The sequence below is a fragment of the Rhinolophus sinicus genome, chromosome 17, assembly GCF_057876585.1.
Source record: "Rhinolophus sinicus isolate RSI-liver-muscle chromosome 17, RSI-T2T, whole genome shotgun sequence".
Taxonomy (NCBI): domain Eukaryota; kingdom Metazoa; phylum Chordata; class Mammalia; order Chiroptera; family Rhinolophidae; genus Rhinolophus; species Rhinolophus sinicus.
The window spans coordinates 168,120,374-168,144,023 of record NC_142517.1 but is presented as its reverse complement, the minus strand read 5'-3'; the positions used below and the strand labels follow the sequence as shown (position 1 = coordinate 168,144,023).

General features: G+C 35.8%; 1 long non-coding RNA gene across 3 annotated transcripts in view; it reads right to left on the bottom strand.

Moving 5' to 3' along the window:
- LOC141572878 (uncharacterized) overlaps positions 1-20,931 on the bottom strand; it is a 247,570-nt gene extending 226,639 nt beyond the window's left edge. For all 3 annotated transcript variants that reach the window (XR_016019747.1, XR_012498357.2, XR_016019746.1), the window contains exon 1: positions 20,783-20,931. This is a non-coding gene — a long non-coding RNA (uncharacterized LOC141572878). The remainder of the gene's footprint in view (positions 1-20,782) is intronic.
- Between the last annotated feature and the right edge of the window lie 2,719 nt (positions 20,932-23,650).

Genomic DNA, 23,650 nt, shown 5'->3' with positions numbered 1-23,650 from the left:
TGCAAAGAACAGTATCAAAATTTTAGTGTACAGATTCAAACAATCCAAAAAACTTTAAAAGCGAGTAGAAAGAATAAGATAGATTATGGTTTTTGTTTCATTATATTTTTAAAATATAATATACATGATATCTATATTTGGGAAAGCAATAAATCTGCACTTATACTTAAAGATAAGTGCGTGTCCACTCCTACTTACTGGGCAAAACACAAACTGTCCATCTGCTACTTGCTAGACAACACACCAAGAGTCACTAAGGTTATTTTCAATAAGGCGTATAAGAGCTGGGTTCTAGACTCCTACAACATTCTCAGATCCACCTACTAAGTTACTAAGTCTGTTGCCTCGGCTAAGTTACTTATGTTTCAGTTTCTTCATTTTGAAAAGCAGATAATGTGGTACCAGCTCCTGAGGATGTGTGAATATATTTGAGTCATGGTAGGTTTCGAGCTTAGCCAGACTGCCACATAGTAAGGACTCAATATATGTTGTTACAATGTGGGTATATGTTTCCTCACAGGGGTATTTCAGAGCCGCTGACTGCTTACCAAACTCTTTGTTCACACCAAGGAAATTAGAATCCTACCCAGATTCACTTTCATGAGTTAGAGTATTTGCCCTATAGAGTATATGTAGATGAAATCTTAAGTGATCCATGCTTTCAAATGTAACTGGTAAACTGATAACCAAAATTATCTTACCAAAAAAAAGCTCTAATACATTTCAATAGCTTAATGGTCACAATAGACTTAATAAAGCTTTATTCCTAATTCTTGCCAAGTGACTTCATTTCTTCATTCATTCATTCATTTAAAAAAAAAAAGTATTCATGGAACCCCTATTACATCCCAGGCACCATATTCGGTTGTGGGATACAAAGTCAAGCAAAAAATAAATACAATCTCTACCTTCATGTCTTAAGGAAGATGAATATTAATCAAACTCATTGCACAAAATGAATATAAAATTACAACTGTAAAAAGTGCTTCAAAGGAGAAAAACCAGTGCTTGTGGTGGTTTAATTATGTTGGTGAGGGAAAGCTTCCCTGAAGACGTGATAATTGAATTGATGTCAGAAGAATTAACAAGATAAAAATTGTGAGCTACTATGTTCCAAATATAAGAAGTTATGAGTGAATAGGAAGGAACTCGGCCCTTTTAGGGGCTTGAGGGAAAGCAAGTGAGACTGGAGGTGAGAAGCAGAAGCATGGAGTGAAGGAGATGAGGCTGGAGGAGGGAGTCATGATAAAGAGTTCATGTTCTTATCCGAACCTAACACCAAAGGAAAACCATCGAAGAATTTTCAGTCTGGGTATGCGGCTGGTTTTGAGGAGAGGAAGAGGTTGACACAATCCAATGTCAATTCTGTTCTGTTGACATGATCCAATGTGAACAGTTTAGAGGGAGTCAGAATAGTTGTGGAAAAACCAGTTAGGAGGCTGTTGCTGGGATTCAAGAAAGAGAATGTGGAAGCTTAGATCAGGGCAGTTGAGCTAAAAATATGTGCAAGTGATAGAGGGAGAATTTGGTTTTCCATAAAACATATTCTTTTCTTTCACTGATTGCCCAGGCACACTTTTTGTGTAAAGACATTCTCCTTTTGAAATGGTCTAGAGAATCCAAGTAACGGTTAATGGTGGGTAACGGTTTTCATACACATTTGAATTCAATGAGGAACAACCAAACTGCCAGTTTCTAAGTAATCAGTAACATCTCCCTTTAGGTTAAACCTTTGTCCAGTATTACCGTGAAACACGCAACACTGAAAATGAACCAAAGGAAATTTTCCTTTGAAATTTCCATTGAAACATATTTTGATTATGAAAATACCATAGATAAACAATAATTTATGAAAAATTAGATCAGAGCAGTAATACCTTTTAACGCAAGCTGAAAGAAAAGCAAATATATCCAGGAAAGGGAGGGAATCATAGGAAATAACCAATGGCATTATCTTTGGAATCTCCCAGAAGACTGCCTTAAGAAGAATATCTTCTATATATTGGCCACTAAACAACCATATTTTATACGTAAAAGTGGTATATAAAATAGCCAAAGCACCTTCACAGTACCTCATAGCAACTGAATGAGTGAATGAATCTCTCTCTCTCTCTGTCTCTCTCTGTCTCTCTCTGTCTCTCTCTGTCTCTGTCTCTCTCTCTCTCTCTCTCTCTCTCTCTCTCTCTCTCTCTCACACACACACACACACACACAAGTGTACACAAATAGAACTGAAATGTATAAAGCTCACACATCTTGAAGGATTAAGCAGAAAAACAAAAAGGACAGCACAAAACACATCTTCATTTCACAAAACATGCACAGAAACATCCATTACCATTTTCTCTAAGATAAATTGTATCTCTCAACTCAAAGAAAACAAAATGAAATTATTGGCAGCCTAGTTCACCCTGAGTAGAAGTGAGACATTAATTTAGATCGTTGTGCACATTGCAAAGTTATTGCACTGCAGGGATTTGCAATTATATAATGCAGAATCAGAACTCTGTTTGGGTGTCACTTGACTGCCAGCATCCATGGGTGAGCTGTGTAACACTCCTCTGTCATGTAGCTCATGTGAGAAAAGAATTCTGTTGTTCCAAGAAATGGCACTCATCTTGGAGACCTTCCCAGTTACACAAAAGAGCGCAATTTCCACATTATCCCCAGGCATATTGTCTAGGATGATATGTCTGTGATAGCTTCATGTGTAAATTATATACACAGTTCTACTAATGAAAGACGAGCAGACTGCTTTTTGGTGGTTGCAGTGCAGAAAAACAAAATCAATCTGTTTTTCATTTTTTTAAAATGACACCTGAGCTATCTCTAATAATCAACAGTCTGTGAGGGTTAGATGGTAGATGGGGTAAATGCTCTATGATTATCTATCAGAATTGGAACTGGCAAGCCATGTCAAAAAGAGTGCAGACAACCACCTCATAACTGACTTATTTCAGTACTTTTGTTTTAAGTCCTTCAAACTTATAATTTATGGTTATCTCACTTTTTCATCAGGCATTGCACTCTTTTGTATTTTGGTTTAATTTTTCTACCTATGAAAGTGTACTCACAGAAGAAAGACAAGAAGTAAAGGAAGGATGAATATTTTCATATTTAGTGCCCATTTGGTAACAAAATTCCCTATTTGGTGCATAGTGTGTGCCAGATACAGGAGATAAACTAGAACACAGGACAGTGTTTTCTTTCCCTCTGGAATTTCACAACTCTCCTATTAAGTCCAAAGCATGAAAACTTTTGTAAACTAGTTTTCAGTACAATTTGGAAGATGTATTTTATTAAATTCAAGCATTTTAAACCGTAAAAGAAGAACAGAGAATTTAAAATTAAGGTAGACCTAATAATATTTGTTGAGCATTGACTATGCATATAAATTTTGCACATAACCTTGTCATTGGATTATTATAATCTTTATTTTAAAGATGAGAAAATTTAGGCTTACTCAAGTTATACTACACGATCACAGATTTTATAAGGGGAACCTGAATTTAAGCCAATTTTCTATGGTTCCACAGTATTTCTCTCTTATTCATTTCTCTGTACTACTCGATTTTAACATTTATTACAACTTGAACATTCGGGCATTGGTGTCCTAGTTTTTGTTTATTTAATTTTATTGCTTGACTTGATAAAATAAATTAATCCATTCTCCTTTTATCTTATCCTGAGGTTCTAAGTGGGGAAAGTTAACCAAGTCATATTCTGGGTTATTTCATTATAGTTGAATACATAATCATGTTGCTCTTTCAAACAATTTTTCTATTGCTTTCATGCAAAAATTGGTTTACTGAACACATGTTACATGCCAAGCATTGTGCTAGGTGCTCTGTGAGTAAGATGGATCCTTGCGCTATTCTTACAGGAAAACCAGAACTAACAATAAATAAAATAAAGGTCTAATAATTGATATGGTAAGAAGAATTCCGGGTGCTAAGAAAGCAACTGCCAGCAGAAGTGGCATTTGAATTGTCACCTGAAACTTGCAGAATACCTGAACTAGCTTTGATATTGATTTTTCCCACCTGGACTTCATCTCCCAGGATTTGGCTTTTCTCCATGTTATTCAACTGAATTTGCTTTCTCACTGGCCTCCAACCATCACCTAATTTCCAAATGGACTAGGTCACCATATGGCAGTCTACACTGTTGACGAATAGCAGCTTTTGGTGATTCTCTCTTTTCTTGGTATCCCTGCTTCTACACTAATCTGGTTTTCTCCCTCCATCCCTGACCCCTTCCTTCCACTTCTCTTTCTCCTTACTGCTGCTCATCCTCTTTACACCTGCCCAGACGCTGTCCTCATGTCCACCCTTCTGTGGCTTCTACTATTTTCTCCCAAACTCTATTATTCTTTTAAAGTCATGTTTTAGACTATTTTTTATGTTTATTTTCCATAAAGTAGCATACCTGACAGTCATATATATCTGCATAAAAACAAGATAATGTATATCATATATACTATAAATAATGACATAAAACAAAATTATAAATTTAATTTAAAAAGCTTAAAATTATACCCCTATATTTAAAAAAAGTTATCTGGTAAGTTATGTGACTCATTTTTATATTATATGTGGAATTAACATATGCTAGAATTTTAAAAACAGAAAATAGATTAGATATGCTTGGGAAGAAAAAGAGGAAATTGCAGAGAATAAGTTAAGTGTTCATATCCCAAATGCCACTGATCCCTAGATAGTCCTTTTGACTTATCAGGGGACAGAGACATTAATCTTTGACTAAATTGGTGCAAGCAGTGGCATTTTTTCCACAATTACTGAAATTAAGGGAAATGTTACCCTCTCCTAAGATAACACACATTATCCAGAAACTCCTATGGCTTTCCAACAACCCAACCTCTAAAAATGTATCAGAAAAATGAATGAAACCCTTAACTGAATAGGATAGAGTAAAAAAACAAAATGTTTATTCTCTCACAAAGGTGAAAACATAAGTATTTTATGAAATTGAAAAAAAGACTTTGAAGCCAGGAATGAATAAATGTATCTGTATTAGATAACATACAAGAAACTTACTATGAAAAAGGTAATCAAATGATTTGACCTGAGTTAAGATTGCATTTGCTTTCTAAATTTGCCATTCTCATAGATTAAAGGAGAGCATAGAGAATTATGGATGTTTACAATTCATTAAAAGCTCATGGAATATATTCTATATCTAAAGAAAACCCATCTTTCTCTCCTTGCCTCTTTCCTTCCTTCTAGTGAGGTAGGTCTAAATAAAGAGGTGATGGAACTATAGTGGCCCAGCCTGATACACGGTATTGTGATGTGAGACACCAAAGGGGGTTAGGAGGTTCACTATGTGGAGGGAGCAGGGTGATGGCTACCCTGGAGCACAGTTGGAGCTTTAAGAAGGTATCTGCTTAGGGGGCAGCAGTAGCTAGGCATGGAGTGACAAGGTTTTACATACAGGCGAGATCAGATTAGTACCTATACCTAGGATCACGAGAACCAGGTTTCTTACTGTCCGGAGGATACCAATACAGAAAGGAAAAACACTGAAATGAACTTTATAGTGCTGGATTAGAATTAAAGTATCAGTGTAAACTCAAAGTTTTCAATATTCATTGATAGATATAAAAATACAAATAGGTATAACATACAGGTATATATTCCCTAGCACTGCCCACTGAAAGAACCTAGGAACATTGACACTCTAGTAGAAATAAACATATCTAACACCCAGATCTTGATTTCTAAATACCATCGTTCATAAAAAGAAGCAGAGATGCTTGGACAAATTACTAATTCCAGGGCTCAGGCAGAGAAAGTACAAGATGAGCCTTCCTGTGTCAGAAAGTAGGAAAGTGCTCAATGAATGAAAGCAACATGCCCAAAATACACAGAAAAATGGCATGAATGGGCTCCTACTGGTCAAATCTGGGACAATATGGGTAGCAAAATAAGTAATAGCATTAGCAAATCGTAACTCATTGAATAAAACAGGAATCCATGAATCCATATCAATAAAACTAAACAAATGAATAAATAAATAAATGGGAAAAAGAGAAAGTCTTTTCTTAACAGTGGACTACAAATTGAATGATAATATTAGAAAATCACCATTTGTCAACCATCACTGTAATAATTCAGTCAAGAAACATCAATGAACGTTGAAACTAAAGAGAGTTTGATAAGAAATGAGACATTTGAATAGTTTCAAATTATTTCCACACAAACATTCATTAAATTATGAAGGGAGAATTAGTAACTTTACATTTGCAGAAGCCTAACCAACACAATTTTAACCAAGTGATCTAAGTTACAGTATTGAGATGAACTGAAGTAATGGAGCAACAATATTCTATAATAGGGTAACAAAAAAATATCATTCCTTCTGTGATAGTCATACCAAAAATGCATACTCTGAAATTAATATTAAGGAAACAAACATACTCAAATTGAGGACCAGTCTACAAACATCTGGCCAAGTGACTAGGTCAAAAAAATCAAGGAAATGCTAAAGAACTCTTCCAGATGGAGAGTTTCAAGAGCGGTGGCATCTAAATGCATCACATGATCCTAGGTAAACACTCTTGTTTTAAAGGCCTTTTTCTGAGGCAGTTGGTGAACCTTGAATAAGATCTGTTGACTAAATGGTAGTAACGCATTAATGTTAATTTTCTGCCTTTGATGATTGCACCCTGATAATGCAGGAGAATGTCATTGTTTATAGGAATTATACAGTGAAATATTTGGGGATGATGTGGCAATATGGTGTCAACTTACTCTCAGGAAAGAAAAGTTCTTTGTATTGGACTTCCTGCTTTTCAATAAGTTTGATATTATTTCAAAATAAATAAATGCACTCATTCACACACACTATATATGTCTAGACGTGTGTAAATCTATATAAGATAGATAGATAGATAGATAGATAGATAGATAGATAGATAGATAGATAGATAGATAGAGGAAATACTTGAGTCAATTTTCAACCAATCCTTTTCTGTATTTGTCACAAACATTTTCATTCATGTGTGAAAAATGTATAATGTTCCCTCTTACACCTAAACTTGTGGACAGACACACATGTACCAAATTTTCTCTTTAGTGAAAAATATTTGATATTAATTTCTGTCATTTTCTAAGGATATTTTCAGATCTAAAGAGAAGTTTTATCCACAAAAGAAAGCCAGAAATTTAACATTAAGGAAGAAATACATGGATATTATATTTCTTTGATTTGGTGTGTATTTTTTCTATAAAGCATAAATAGGCATTTCTTTTATTTGAGCAAGGAAGGATGGCTACTGAAAACTGAAAATAAGCTCTGAACTTTGGGGAAAGTAGGAATTTCTCCAAGAACAAAACTGCTAATCAGCACAGGAGGTTACACATAACAATCAGATGGAAAGAGAGCCCAAAGAGTGCCTTCAAGTGATGAGTCGACCAAAATCCTCCAGCGAAGAGCTATCTGCATGGGTTTTATCAGACATTGTCTGAAAAAGAAGCTTCTAAATGACAGTAACATTTAAAATGAAAGGGCCCATATGCACATTCGTGCCATTTTTCTCTTAAACTGACTCCACTCAAACTTTGGCCCCAACCTGTATACTGAAACTGCTCTTTGTAAGACTGCCAAGGACCTCCACACTGACATTTGCACTGCTTAGTGCTCAGTTTCATCTCATTTATTCTATCAGCTGACTTCTACAAAGGTCATCACCTCCTCCTCCTTTTTTCACTTTGCTTATACGTCTACACTAGTTTTCTTCCTAACTCATTGGCTTCTACCTCTTAATATTGGAGCTCCAGCATTGGACAGCTTCTCTTTTCTGTCCATATATTTTTCTTTTAATAATCTCATTTGGTCTTACAGCTCGCAAAACTATCTGTGCAGGCTGGACTCCTCTCTTGATCTCAAATTCAGATAAAATAAAACTGTCTACTTGATATCTCCACTTCGATATTTATTAGATATTTTCACTTTCACTTTCCCAGACTCCTGACCTTCCCTTCCAAAAGCTGCTCTTCTAAATGTCTTCCTATCGCTGTTGATGGCATATCCACCTTTCTAACTGATTAGAACAAAAAGCTTGGAGTCATTCTTGACTTTTTTTCTTTCTCTCATAACCACATCCAGTGTGGTATAAATCCTGTCAGTTCCACCTTCAAGATATATCCAGAATCTCACTATGTTTCACTACCTTCACTGTAACTTCCCTGGTTCAAGCCACCTTCATCCTGTCATGATCACTAAAATAGCCTCTTAAGTGGTCTCATGGCTTCAACCTTTGCCCTTACAACCTCTTTCCAACACAGAAGCCAAAATGATCCTTCAAAATTTGTCAGATATTATCACTGTTCTGGTGAAAACTTTCCAATGGCTTCTTATTTCAGAGTAAAGGCCAAAATACTTATAACGTCGTATAAAGCCCTACAAAATCTGCTTTCTGTACTTTATTTTTACTTCCCCTATAGTACTTTCCCCTTGCTTACTCCACTCTAGCCTCTCTGACCTGCTTGTTGCATCTGAAAAATTCCTGGTGTGCTCCTACCTCAGAGTACTTGGTAGTCCCTCTAACTGGAAAGCTCTTGCCCCAGATGCCTACCTGGATGCCTCCCTTACTTCTTTCATGTCTTAGCTCATGTCATCTCTTCAGCAAGGCTTTCCCTGGTTACCCTACTTACAATTGCTGCTCTTTTCATTCTAAACCACTCCTTGCTCTCTAATTCCCCTTTCCTGCTGTATTTTTCTCCATACTGCATAACACTGTCTAGCATCCTATATAATGTACTTATTTATTTTATTTAATGTGTATTTCCCTGCTAGAATATAAACCACACAAGCACATGTTTTTATCTTTTAGTTTACTACTATATTTCTAGCACTGAATTAGTGTCTGACACATGTTATCCATTCCATAAATATTTATGGATGAGTGAAACTTAATGGGAAAGCAATAAACTAAAGTAGCAATAAACTAAATAAACTAAACAATCAGAACTTGGTGCAATACAGTAGGAAACGGAAGAGATATAGTGGAAACCAGATCGATATATTGCATAGATAACAACATCAGTAAGATCAGCCTGCCCAACTATAGCTGGTTGAAATCTTCCCTGGGTTACAAGGTATCTCAGTCTGAATAAGGATTAAACCCTAGTTGGTGCAATCTGGTACCTAGTTGAAGCAGGATAGGGCCAATAACTCATATCATAAACTTTGGCAAACAAGTGTCTACATAGAATTTCAGATAGTAAAAGTATACCACATTTTCCAATAGTTTAGAGTGTTAATCTATGAGCCCACATTCAAACAGACAGGTAAACACGCAATAAACAAACGAAGAATCAGCACAAAGGCTAATGTTAGTTTAATAACTGTGCTTTTAGCAATTCTTTCAGGTTGGTGCAAAAGTAATTGCAGTTTTTGCAATTTTTTTTCATAACTTTTGAAACCACAATTACTTTTGCACCAACCTAATAAATATCACAGGAGAGCGAGACGAGTCATCAGATAGCTGATATTACCTACTTAAGATTTGGCAAATCACAGAATCTTGAAAATTTTTATGTCCGAGGACAGTGTTCTTAATTTGAGAGCCTCTTGGGAGAATGAAAACAGTGCTTTTAAACCTACGGAATACAATCTGATCCCTCAGAAAAGTCTCTGGTCCTTCAAAGTCTCTGAATTTTCCTGAAGGCTCCTTGTAAATACTTGGAAAAGACTTTGAGGAGTCTCATTGTCTGGCAGTAGGACTAAATGATCAAAAGCTCATGCTTTGAATACAAGTGTAACTTTGAAGGAATAATATAATCTTTCTGAACTTCATTTCCCCATCTATAAAATAGGAATAATAAACATAACTTCTTCATTGGGTTATGCAAACTAAATGATATATAGGGGCTATTAAATAAAAGTTAACTACATTATAGCCAATGCAGCATATGGTATATACAAATATAGATACAGAAATATCAGAAAGATTAGGATTCACCTACCATAGGTAAATATGACATAAGCAGTGTTTGTATTGTGTGTCTCAGAAGTTTTTTTGCTTCTTACTTCCACTTTCTGAAGCTTTCGCTCTTGAATATTCTTCTCATATGGCCAGTATTCACATATTAACTCTACCCTCAGCTTTGGATATTTTAAGTTTAAGACAACTGTGAGTCATCCAAGTACAGATGTCAAGAAGCTATCTAGAGAAGACTTCCAACCAAAATAAAGTTGAAACAACTAAAATAGTAAAACAAAATAGATAAAATAATTATTTTTAAGACACTTGATATCGAGCAATAAACAAGACTGATCTGTGAGATACAGAAAATAAATGAGGTGAGCCTTAAGATGATCTCATTTAAATCTCTGAGACAGTTCCACAAGGTAAAATAGGAAATAAGAAACTGGTAGATGCCCTGAGTTGAAGACATAGAGTTGGAGTCTAGGGATATCAGGAAGGTTAGACTTCAAAGGACAAAAACCAACCAACCAACCAAAAAAACTAAAGCACTGGAGAAGAGAGGTACATTCAGAGAGAACTCTGCCAATCTGCAGAGAATCTCTCTCGAGTATTCAGTAGAGTACTGATTAGCACATCCATTTAAGGACTGAGAAAGAACTATCTGAAAGACTGAGAGAGAGTAGAACTTGGAGATCACATGGGCTGGGAACAGGCCTGTTCACACCAGCTAGACTGTAAAATCTCATTTTATGGGACATTAGGTTAGTGCTCAGTTAATATGCTGCAGTAATAATTGCCCTAGACCAAACACTGCTCTGATCCCAGCTAATCTTAAAGAAATACCTGAAAGAGTCAAATTGTTTCCAAGTAATTTAACTGTATTCAAGAACAAAGCTCAAAAATATTTATAGGAATAAAAAAATATCCAGCATGAATGAGGTAAAATTCACAATGTGTGGTATCAAATAAAAAATTACCAGGCATGCGAAGCAGAAGGAAAATCTGACCCATGACAAAGGAAAAAATGAATCAACTGAAACTGACCCAGAAATGATACAGATGTTAAAATTAGCAGTCACGAATTGTTTTTCCATATTTTCAAAAACTCAAGGTGAAATATGGAAGTTATTTTAAAAAGACAAAATAAAACTTCTGGAGATTAGAACTACAATGTCTGAGATGAAAAAGACACTGAGTTATAGGAACATAAGATTAGGCATTATAGAAGAAAAGACTTAGTGGACTTAAAGACATGGCAATAGGAATGATCAAAATGAAACATTGAGGAAAAAAGATATTGAAAAATAAACAGAGCTTTATGAAGCTCATTCTAAAACTCACATAGAAATGCAAAGATCTAGAAGAGCCAAAACAACTTTGAATAACAGAAAAGATGGAAGTGTAACACTACCGGATTCCAAGATGAATATAAGCTACAGTAATGAAAGCAGTGCGGTATTGGCATAAAAATACACAAATAGATCAATGAAACAGAATAAAGTCTGGAAACAGACCTACATATATATATAAACTGAATTTTTTGACAAAGGTAAAGGAAAAGACAATTGAATTGAGAAAGGATAGTCTTTCAAAAAGTGGTTCTAGAACAATTGGATCTCCATATGCAGGAAAATGAACTTTGGCCCATAACTAATACCATATTAAAAAATTAATTCAAAATGGACCCTATGCCTGAATATAGAACATAGAATTATAAAACTGCTTGAAGAAAATATAGGAGAAAATTGATGTGACTCTGGTCTAGGCAGATTTTCGATATAACACCAAAAACATAATACAGAAACAGATCAATCAATTGTACTTTATCAAAATTAAAGATGTATGATCTTTGAAAGATACTGTTGAGAGAACGAAAAGACAAGCTATTTGCAAATTATATGCCTGCTAAAGGACTTATATCTAGAAAAAATATATGTGTGAATATATATATATATTTATTCTCAAAACTCAATAATAAGAAAATAAACAACTCAATTAAAATATGGGCACAAGAGTTGAACATATACTTCACCAAAAATGACATGAATATAGCAAATAAGCACAGAAAAGACACTCAATATTATGTATTATTAGGGAAATGAAAATTAAAACTACAATGAGATAACAGTACATACCTATTAGAACTAAAATTAAAATACTGACCAGACTAAGTGTTGACAAGGAAGAGGAATAACTAGAGATCTCATACATGTGTGGTGGGCATAACAGTGGAACAATCAGATTAGAAAAGAGTCTGGCAGCTTCCTAAAATTTTAAACTTATGCCTCCTGTATGATCCAGCCATTCCATTCCTAGGTATTTACCCAAAAGAAACTAAAACATATATCCCCTCAAAAGCTTACGCAAATGTTTATGGCAGCTTTATTTGCAATAGTCAGATATTTGAAACAACTCAAATACTCATCAGCATGTGAATGGATAAATGAATTGTGGTGTATTCATACAATGGATTACCACTACAACAAAATACTACTGCTCAGCAATAAAAAGGAATAAACGCTTGATAAATGCAACAACATAGGTGAATCACAGAATAATTGGATGAGTGAAAAAAAGGCCAGATGAAAAGATTGAAAAAATATTTCAAATGGTTAAATTATCATTGTTTATTTGTATTTTGTCATCTTAAAGCAATAGCCCGAAACCCTTTAAATACTACAGGGACACTTCATTCATGATATCAAATTCTGTTATTTATATAAAATTCTAAAATATGTAAACCAATGCATAGTGACAAAAAGCAGTTGGTCGCCTGGGGACTAGTGAGGGGGTGAGGGTAATGGGAGGAATTAGAAAAGACACGAAGAAACTTCTAGGGTGATCACTATGTTTAGCATGTCGTTGGGGTGATGGTTTCATGGGTAACCACATGTGTCAAAACTTACGAAGTGTACATTTTAAATATGTGTGTTTTATTGTATGTCATTTTTTTTTTCAATTAAGCTGTTAGAAGGAAAAGGAGGAAGAAAAGTAGGAGGATGAGGAGGAGAAGGAAGGAGCAGGAAAGAAGGAAGTAGATATCTGAGCTTAGAGAAGAGGTGTTTGCTAGAGATAAATTTGGTAGTCATTAACGTATAGAAAGTACTTCAAACCTTGGGAATGAATGAAATCACCAGCGAGAGATTAGTCAGAAAGAGAAGAGGGTCTAGGATATTGCCTTAAGAAACACCAAAATTTAGAAGTTCAGAATGACGAGGATCATGACAAACTCTTCTGTTTTCTTAAGTTGCTTAAATACAATTGATACCAAGTTTGAAGCCTTTAATCATTTTATTCACTACACACTGAACCAGTAGGAATACAGATCCATTTAAGATAGTTTGTCATGTAACAATTATTGTATCCTTTAATACTTGTTCCTATTCATTAGTCCATAGCATTTAATATGATTATAATTGATCTCAATTTATAAAGTCATCTTTTGTTTTCTCCCAATGTTATTATTTTTTAAAGTTCCATTAAAAGCTCTCTATTATAGTAAAAATACTTCTTATATTTCTATTAAATATGCTAGCACATACTGAAGGCATAACATTCTAACTTAATATTAACCTAACAGCATTATACTTGGTCTGTGTCATCAATAGAGTACAGAATATAAAGTAGCCACAGAAATGAAAATGTGAACATAGTCATTTTAATTGATGTTTATGAGCTTATGTGTCAGTGTATCCTAAATTAAGCATATTAGAGTACAAAAGAATTAAGTTTTGTGTTTAAGCATAATGTTAATTATTTCAATTGACTAAATTAACTTTGTTTATTTCCATGTTGTTTTATTAGAGCTATACAGCCTTGAAACCTTTTAAATACTAAAGGAATGCTTGAGAGTAAATCCTCATATTTATATCAGAAATGGAGTTTTATTTCCAAAATCAAATGTATCTCTTCTCGTATTCTCTCCCCAGTGCAGTCTATTCACTCTGCTTCTTCCTGCCCATTGTCAAATGTTTTTGTAAATACTGTTTATGCTCACTGGCTCCACTTCCCATTGCTCTCAGCCAGTCAGTCTTCTGAAATTGCTGTCTCAGAGCCCACCATGAAATCTCAGTCTCCAGCTTCCCTGAGCACTCTTCTATTCTCCTGTTACTTGAACTTGCTGCAACGTTTGACACTACAGATCGCTCTGTTCTCCTCACAACTTCCTTTTTTCCTTCCGGGATTCTACCTCCTCTTACTTTGCTGGCTGTTCCTTAATCAGTTTCTGAGTTTTTCCTTCTCAGCTTAAATTTTGAATCTGCGTGTTTCTATGTTCTACCCTTTTCTTTCTCTCCCCTTCCTAGACAAACATATCTCCATCCATATTTTTCCCGCCAGCCACCTAAATTATTTGCACTTCCGTGAAAGATAGCCTATTCTCCCTCTTGGAGCCAAAACACCCTTGCCTACCTCAGTTTCTTGGCTAAGTGGACATGGAAGACTCAGGTCCAAGAAAATATGTAATCCTTAATGGCTCAGAGGCCATGTGTATTCAACAATAAGCAAGTCTTAGTAAAGAATAAACCTTACCAAATAACTATGTTGTAATACTATATAAAGCGATAATCAGACACTCAGTTTCAATTTTTAACAAATTTACTTGAGGGGTAGTTTTCAGGAAAACAAAAAAACAAAAACAAATACAAACTTGAGGTTGTCAGTTTCTGAGCAGTATACAAAAGTTGTGGGAAAACACTAGAGAATAAAATATAAGAAAGGATATGCACTTTCCACTTGGCCTAGAGCCACGGCTCATTCTATATGAATCTCATAAACGTCCTGTCTAGTTCAAAATAGCAAGAGTAAATTAAGGCATAATTTTCCACCAGAGGATACAGCATTATGCTGAAGCTAGAGAAGCTCTGTTCCTAGTATTCATGACTCCTCAGTTTTATAGATGAGTCCAACTTAAAATACTGACACTTCAAGTTATAAACCTCCTTGGACTAGGCCCAAGATATATCTACAGTGAGGTATGTTTTAGTGGCTAAGAAACCCAGAGGATTTGGAAATTCTTTATTCACGCATATGCCGCTAATGCCACTAATGGAAGAATATGTCTTACTGACACAAAAGCAAATTTCTCTTCATTTCTCTTCAAATCACATTATTCACTGAAAAAAATTTTCATCAAAATCACAGTTTATGAGTAATGAAATATAAACAATTTGTATCTGTGTGTTCTATAATCACATGAAATTAGCCTGTATAAAGTAATCAATTCGTTTTTCATTGCTTAGGAATACTTTATTTGCATTATCTAAATAAAATTTTAGTGTTTATAGGTGTCATTATCTGAAGTTTTATATGCACTTAGATCTTTTAAATGCCATCAAAATATTCCATGTTTACATTTGGTAAAGAAAAAACGGTGTGTGTGTGTGTGTGTGTGTGTGTGTGTGTGTGTGTGTATGTGTGTGTAGAGAGAGAATACAAAAGAGATAATGGGATTAAGAGATGATAAGAGACCAAACACTTATTCAAATTAATTCTGTACATAAAATAATATGTGGCTCATAAAATATGTTTCACTAAGTGCAACAGATTTTATTTGTTAACTTAAAATGCTGATTTTAAAGATCTCCATATTCACATTTAAAAACACATATTGCACATTATGTAACATGTCTGTTTTTTCCTTTTAGTTTTGTAATCATTTTAATATCTAAATCACACGAAAATATTTAATGAGCTCTACAAATAAAATTATTTTTAAACCTATGTTTCTCTCAGTACTTCCTATTTACAAAGCAGCAGATCACATCAGTACCTATGTACAATCAAAAAGGAATACATTCTGTTTATTATTCTTTCAAGACAGTTTATGACAAATGAATTACATTCATGTAGTTTTCACATGAGAATAGAAAATTATAAATGTTAGATAGAGACTATAAGTATGGAGTAGGTAGGTCAATGACATTTACAAAGAATATTATCTTAAAGAGCCGTCCATTAATAAGCTTCTGAGCATATTGCTTGGCAGACACATTTATAACCCAGGGAATAGCCCGCTAAAGGCTTTCATTTCAGTTACTACGAAGATTCTCAAGGGTGACTCTAGGAGTCTGTGATGAAAGACCATTGTAGTTAGTTAATACGTTTTCCACGACTAATTGTCTCTACTATTTTCTCTACTAATAAGATCGAAGTCCATTATTTAATTGTTTTAGGTTTCAAGATCTTAAAAAGAATAAAGATATTAGACTTTACAATTAGGGAAAACCCTACGGTACTGGAGAGTTCTCTGTGTAGAAATCTGTCAAGAGTCATTGAGCCGATGTCTAATATCTGTACTGACTTTTACCAGAACACAACTGAAATGAGTGTGGCATGTTAATACTGAAAGGAAGTTTCTCATCTAATCAACAGGTGAAAATTTTCCCCATGGTTCTAAGAACATGGGCTTTCTGCATGGTTTTCTTATTCAAGAAGCCTAGCTCATTAATTTTGAAAAAGACACTGCAGAGCTGCTCCACCCAACCATCCCCGCCCTAGGAGTTAAGTCAACAGAAGGTGAAAGGTCATGAGATCACAAGAAGAGCACTAATGTGGCCAACTGTTTTTATGAGCTGCTAATTTCCTTTAACATTGCTTTTATTTAAAAAGGGCTAGTGAAAACGGTATTTGTGTTTACGTGTTTCTTTTGAGCTCTGCCACTTCACATAATCAAGACTTCTGGCCTAAACAGTGATTGTCAAAGCCCAGCATTTATAGTGAAAGAAAACAATTACTAATCTCTGCAATTTGTTGTTATTTGGTGATTATTGAGCATGTGAGTTAGAAATTCAGAATTCTTATACTATGTTAGTCTATCATGCCCCCTACTTGTCCACTTCAATATAGATATTCATCATATATATATATATATATATATATATTCATCATATATATTAATTATATATATTAATTATGTATATATATTTTAGAAAAGAGGTTTGGTTTTTAAATATATTGATGGAGGAAAATCACTTCTCGGCCTTTTGACTAAGATCAAGTGTGATGGAGGAAATTTCTCAAAGAAAATCTAAAGCTCAAAAAAATACTCTTAGGATTTCTTTTTCCCAACTTCAGGGTTTAAACCTTTTATCTCCTCTCAGAGAAATAAGTTTTGAAATAATTTTAAAATGTCCAAAATGGCTTATGTTATATGTTGGTCCAGTTTCTTACTGTACTAGGATAATTTTTAATGTTCTTCCCAAGTTTTATATTGAGGTTCATCTTTAAAACAGGCATATTCTAGAAATCTTGTAAAGGTAGAAGTAGCAACATACTTATATTGTAGCAAAAACATTTGTATCTTCTAAAGTCAATCATTACAAAATTTTTATCTTGCCTTCACGAAGCGTGTTTAGAATTAGTATTCCTAAATTATTCTATTTAAAGACAGATAAGTCCCTGAAAATCCCCATCCAATGTCAATGAAAGTAGTACACAATCCCCACCTTAGAGGTGGTAGAAAATACAACCAGACTAATGAATATAAAAGTTCAGATGACTTCAGAAAGCCATGATAAAGGGGACATAATCTTACCCTAAAATATGGGTTTTCTGGTCATTAATTGTATTGTTAATATTCAAGCCACATATTTTGCATCTGCCTTCATGCATTTCTAAGATAATGCTATTTTATTTTCAGAATGTTCACCATTGCTAATTTGATATTGTTTCCCAACATTTCCATCAGAGGGCCCTACAGAGTTCTCAGTACGTGGGTGAAGCACATCACCACCAAATCGGTGTTGTCATCCTCCCAGGAACACTTTCCTGGCTCAGTTTCACGGGCCCTAGTGAACCACAAAAGCCTAAGCAGTAGACAATCAACTTCATAGTGTTTCCCCAGAACCCCTGCAAAAGTGATAGACAACAGCCATAAGAGCATCAAGGATTCATTGCATGGAAAATAAGAGTAAAGTACCCAGTAAAAGACAGATATGTTTCCCTGGGAATGCAAAGAGATTTCAAGTGGTGGGCAAAGGCAAGACTTGAGTACATTGCCTGGAACTTCTACCAGGGCATCAACGTTGAACTCCAATGGAGAGTAATTAACTGGGAGGATCAACTACCAGGAGCCAGAGCCTGACACTAAGTCAGGGTGGGGATGGGGATACTGATGGAGGAGGGTCTGACTGATGTTGCTGTGATGTGTGTCTGGCAGAAGCAAGTGAAGGTGGATCTGACACTGGCAATCATTTATGTCCCTTTCAGCCACCTTTTAGCTCTCTGGCTCCCTTTTCCACATTCTGCTCAACAATCACCCTGCACACTCTTCCCTACTAGATAATCACTGCTTACAACCTGGTGAATGTCTTTCTGTACCCATCCTCATGAAGTCACATGTAGGTAGGTAGGTAGGTAAATTGATGGTTTGGTGATTACTTGGAGACCTATTATATACACTCTTCTGCACCTGTACTTCTTAGTACATTTTAGAAACGCCTCAATGATACAGACCTAATTCATTCTTCTCAGTAGCAGCATAATACTTTATGTGTTAATATAATTCATCCAACCATTCTCTTACCAGTGGATATTCGCTTTGTTTATTGGTTCATTTGCCATTACAAACCATTCCTTCAGGCAACAGATCTTTATTAAATACCCTCTAACGCTTGGTCAACTGTAGGGAAGGAGCAATGAACAAAACAAAGGCCCCAGCCTCACAGAACATCCGTTCTAGTGGAGGGAAGGAGCAATGATTTATGTAACATAGTGTTACATTTTTATTACGCTAAAGAAGACAGAAAGTTAGAGAAAAATGCTTATTTAAATAAGGTGGTCAGAAACCTCTCTCAGAAGATATTTGATCAGAAACCTAAATGACGTGAGGGAGTAAGCCATGAGGGGTGTTAACAGAAGAGGAACCTAGTCAGGAGAAATAGCAAGAACCGAGGAGGGGAAGGGAGACCATCTGCAGAGTGACTGAGATTGGAGGGCAATGCCACTGTGCCTGAGGCCCAATGAACAGGAGGAGAAAGTCAGGCAAAGGAGCAGAGAGACACCCTGCCCAGTGTCCAGAAGCAGTAGGGTTTGGAAGGCTGTGGTAGATACTTTAGAAGTGACACAATACAGACCCACAGATATTGCTACATTGGTCTCCAAAAAGGTTATCACAATTCACATTTCTACAAGCAGTCTGTGAATGAGCTTTTCCCCATACCAGGGGGTAGTAGGTTCTAATTGTTAATAAGTTGATATTTAAAGTGATATCTAATTGTTATTTTAATTTTTGTGTCTTACTAGGAACTTATTTTTATTTAACAAAAACCTGAATGGTACTTACTGTGTGGCATGCACTGTTCTAAACACTTTATATGAATTACCTTGTTTGACAACCCAGTGTGGCAGAAACCATTATTTTAGAGAAGAGGAACCTAAGGCAGACGGCTACTAAGTAACTTGCTTCAGGTCACATAACTAGGTAGCAGTGGTTTCGGAATTTAAATATAGGCAATTAGGCTCCAAAGTCTATATAGCTGTTTTTCAGCCATTTGAGTTTGCTATTCTATCATCTGTAGCCTAAACCTGAAAAGTTAAGGAGAATAAAATATCTGTACATAAAAGCTATACAAATGTAAAATATTCTTGTTAGGTTATCATGTCTGTCAAACCTAAAGAGAGGTCTGGATATTAGATCCACCAGCGAGAAACAGAAGAGTTTCACTGAAAAACAAACAAACAAACAAAAAAAAACCCTCATGTTGAGAAAAAACACAATTCTGGTATAATCTCAGGTCTGATGGCCTCCACAGTAATAGTTGTCAGAGCTAGAACTAGAGCCTTGAAATTAGTAGTATTAACACAAAGCTACTGGGCAGGATAAGTTACTAAGAGGCCCAGCAGGTACCCATGTGAGATACAATGTTCGAGGTTGGAAGGAAATGGTCTTTTAAAACACTGACTTTTAACTGCAATTATAATAATGTATATCAATAAAGATGTGTAAAAACCATTAAAAGGAGCTTGTTTTGATCACCATTGTCCAATCTTTTCTCAAAACCTCCGGTTTTATTTCCTTCGATTGGTACCCCTCATATTCTGTGAGGGAGGAAGGAGCAGCCCGGACAAAGCACACACGGCCTGAAGGTCAGTGGGAGGCACAGCCTTGAAGACTGAGAACCACAAATATCTGTCAAGTCCGCGTTGTCTTTTCATGCAAAAGGTCTGAGGAGCTCTTAATAATCTAATATTCACGATGTAAGAAAACACTATTTCAGACCTTCAAACATGTAGCCCTTTTAGAGGATTATGAAACACCCATTTAAAATAGCCATGCATTTGCCAAAAGGAGGCTAAGAAAGAACTTAGGCATGAAATTGATTGCATCTCAACTTTAAAACTCTTGATGCGGGAAAAAAACAGAGGATGCTTGATGTACAACAGGTCTACATCTTTTTGGTCTCACTAATTTCATTAAGTTTTAATTCATATGTTGGGCTTCAAGATAAACTTTTAGAATGAAACAAAAAGAAAGTAAAATCAGCCTTCAAAAACCAAGAGATCAGTAAAACTTCAGTCATACTCTCTAGCCATCATTTGGCTTTTAAAATCCTGATTACCTTCCATCAAAAAAAAAAAAAAAAAAAAAAAAAGCATTTCCTCTTGTCTAGACAACATAACCTGCTTCTTTCTCAGATAGAAACCTTGGGAAGCGGGCTCTGTCTCATTTCACTCACACCATTTATGATTCTACACAGACCAGGGCTGCGTGTCCCTTCCACGCCACAAGAAGGAAACCCTGCAAGGTGGTGCTTCCATCCTTCCTGGGCACAAGCCTTCACCAAATTCTGTTTTGAAAAATATTTTTCCTGTTTTCTTTTCACTTACCTTGTGAAGTCTCATCTCCATCTGACATCTGACAGTGGCTTTGGGTGTAGGCTAACGCAAAAAATCGAAAGCGGCAAGCAGTGGTTAGGGAGGTGAGTTTCCGTGGAGTAGACAGGTTGAGCAATCTAATGCAGAGGATGCCAAGTTCAGATCAGACTCCAAATACTAAAACTGAGAAGTCAACGATAGTGTAGTATTGGGCGGCCCAATATTTTTACACTACCCACACATGGAGTTGTGAAACATTTTGACAATTTTCTTTAACTACAGAGTTCTGCTTTTTAGAAATATTTCTTCCAACTTACAAAGACTTTTATATAGACTGTATTTTTGAGAAAGGGAAACTTTCTTCCCTTAAGATATATTATCCAGGAGCCATTATATGCACCCCTGATAACACGTTGCTATTGCATCCTTCTGGAGGGTACTTATACTCAGGAGGGTATCTTATATTTCTCTGCATTCCTCATCATACTCCTACAACGTGTTCCTAGGAGTTGAAAGTATGCATGCATATATCCATTCATCCATTTATTCACTCAGATAATTTATTAGCCATGTATTAAGCCTCTCTTCTTCATTCCCTGAAGATATACCCGCAGATAAGACATAGTCCCTGCCCTCAATGAATTTATAAAATCTAGTTGGGAAAGAAAACTGAGGAAACAACTGTGAATACCATGTGAGAGTTTGGATAACCAAGTTTCTACAGAATACACTGGGCCCCAAACAGGGAAATGGACACTGTGAGGTAGAAGAATGGACCAAAGGAGAGACGATTTTAAAACTGTTGTAAAGAGTATTGCTTGGGCATTTTCCATGCAAGGAAATGCATTCCCAAATGGGGGCCCAGCATGTGCAGAGATCCAGGCACAAAAGAGTACATTATGTTCTGGGAATTGCAGCTAGTTCTATATTGATGAAGTGTAGAGGACCCTGGCGAGGGATTCAACTGAAATAGTAACAAGATGATTATTCATGTCAGGAGTCATTTCTCTCATAGAACAAAAATAAATGGCAAGCACATCTACGTATCACTTCCTAAGAAATAGTTTAGTCAAAGATTTGATCACTTTAAAGAAAAATATTAATGAAATGTATCAAGGTGCTTTCAAGAATATAACCCATGACAGAAAAAAAATTTATGTATATATTAAACATTTTCACAATGGTGAATGTTCTCAGTGCTAACACATGAAGCAGAAATAGATTATAAAATACTAATCCCTTTTGAAAAACCATATCCACTTTATTTTCATTTATCACAATGACTTCTATTAATAGGAAATTACAGCATCTATAATAGTGTCTGGCACATAATAGGTACTCAATAAAGAGGTGTTGGTGGAAGTAACACATGAAGGCAAAGAAATTCTTTGGGCACTGAGCCTGGCTCTCCAGCTTGTACCTGCTACTGCTCCTTTGATAGCTAGTCTTTTCACCTTGGCGTTTTTAGAATTGGATTCACTAGGTCTCATTTTGGTTCCTACACCCAACTTTTCCTCTATCCCACAAGAGATGGAGATACTTGAAAACATTGGTAGGTGTGTCTGGGCAGGCTCAAAGGACACAGCCATCAGGCAATCGGTCTTGCACATGCAAACCAAATGCGCAGAGCTGCAGTTGCCACCATCCGTGGCAATTCAAAACATACGAGTCAAAAAGAGAAAAGCAAAAGCTCCATAGGCTGCCACAGTAAAAGAAACAGAGAACCATTACCTCTGTGCTCTGTCTTCTACTATTTAGGTAAGCGTGTTTAGGGGGTGGGGTGGTGATGATAGTGGGAAAAGTGCAGGAGAGAGGGGAAAAAAGAGAATGGTTGATAAACAAGTATGCTTAACAGAAGGAAGTCTTAGGTGATGATATAAAATCTCAGGGCCAGACCCAGAGACCATTGCAACCTACAGAAATGTCTCTCCAGACTCATTCCTGCCTCTATGTACCTCATCACTTCTTGGTATGCTGCCAATCACTCCTACTTTCTTCTGGTCCTCTTCAGAACCCCTTGCCTTATACTTCTTTCACCTCTTTGTTTTGCAACTATCCCACTACTGTCTTTTTGTCAAAATGGATCAAAGCACTTAGAAATTATGAGCTGGATGGGACTTTATAGACTATCAAACTCAAAACGTTCATGTCATGTTTGAAGAAACAGTAGACAGAAGAACTCTAGTTTCTCATCAACCACATTTCTGGTGTGTCGCAGAGATGAACCTTTGTCTTCTGACACTCCACCTATCCCTGCCACCAGGGTCCAGGGTCTTTTCACCATTATCGGGTTATCACTGCTCCTTGTTATCCCAATGTGTTAGTGGATGATTATGGCTTAATCATTAACTCTTTCTAATAAATCACCAGTTGGTATTGACTCCTCTTTCCCCTCCAATCTCTGTGCTTTTCTTCCATTTCATCCACTTAAAAAATGTAAGCCCCAGCCTCATTTGTCCTGTCCTTCCATGAATCCATCTATCTCAATTCCACTCTTCGCTTCTGAACTCATGGCACCTCTGATCTGAACTACTTATTTTGCAAGCATGTGTTTACTTTTTTGATTAGTCTCTTCAATTGCTACTTGACTTGCTTATGTGTATCTTTTCTTCTTGTCTAGAAGATAATCTTCTTGAAGGTGGAAACCACATTGTATTTGTTCCTGTATTTACCCATTAAGATTGTACTGTGCACAAGATAGAAATTCAAGATATATTTGCACAGTGAATAGACCTGGTAATAGAATGGGTGCTTTAATAAAAGGAAGCTTGTAATGGAAGATAAACATTTCTTGGCCTGTGAATCTTGCTATACGACTAGCTTCTAGAAAAATGGGCCAGGCAAAGTTCTAGACATTCTTCGGCCTTAACCTGTTTTTGT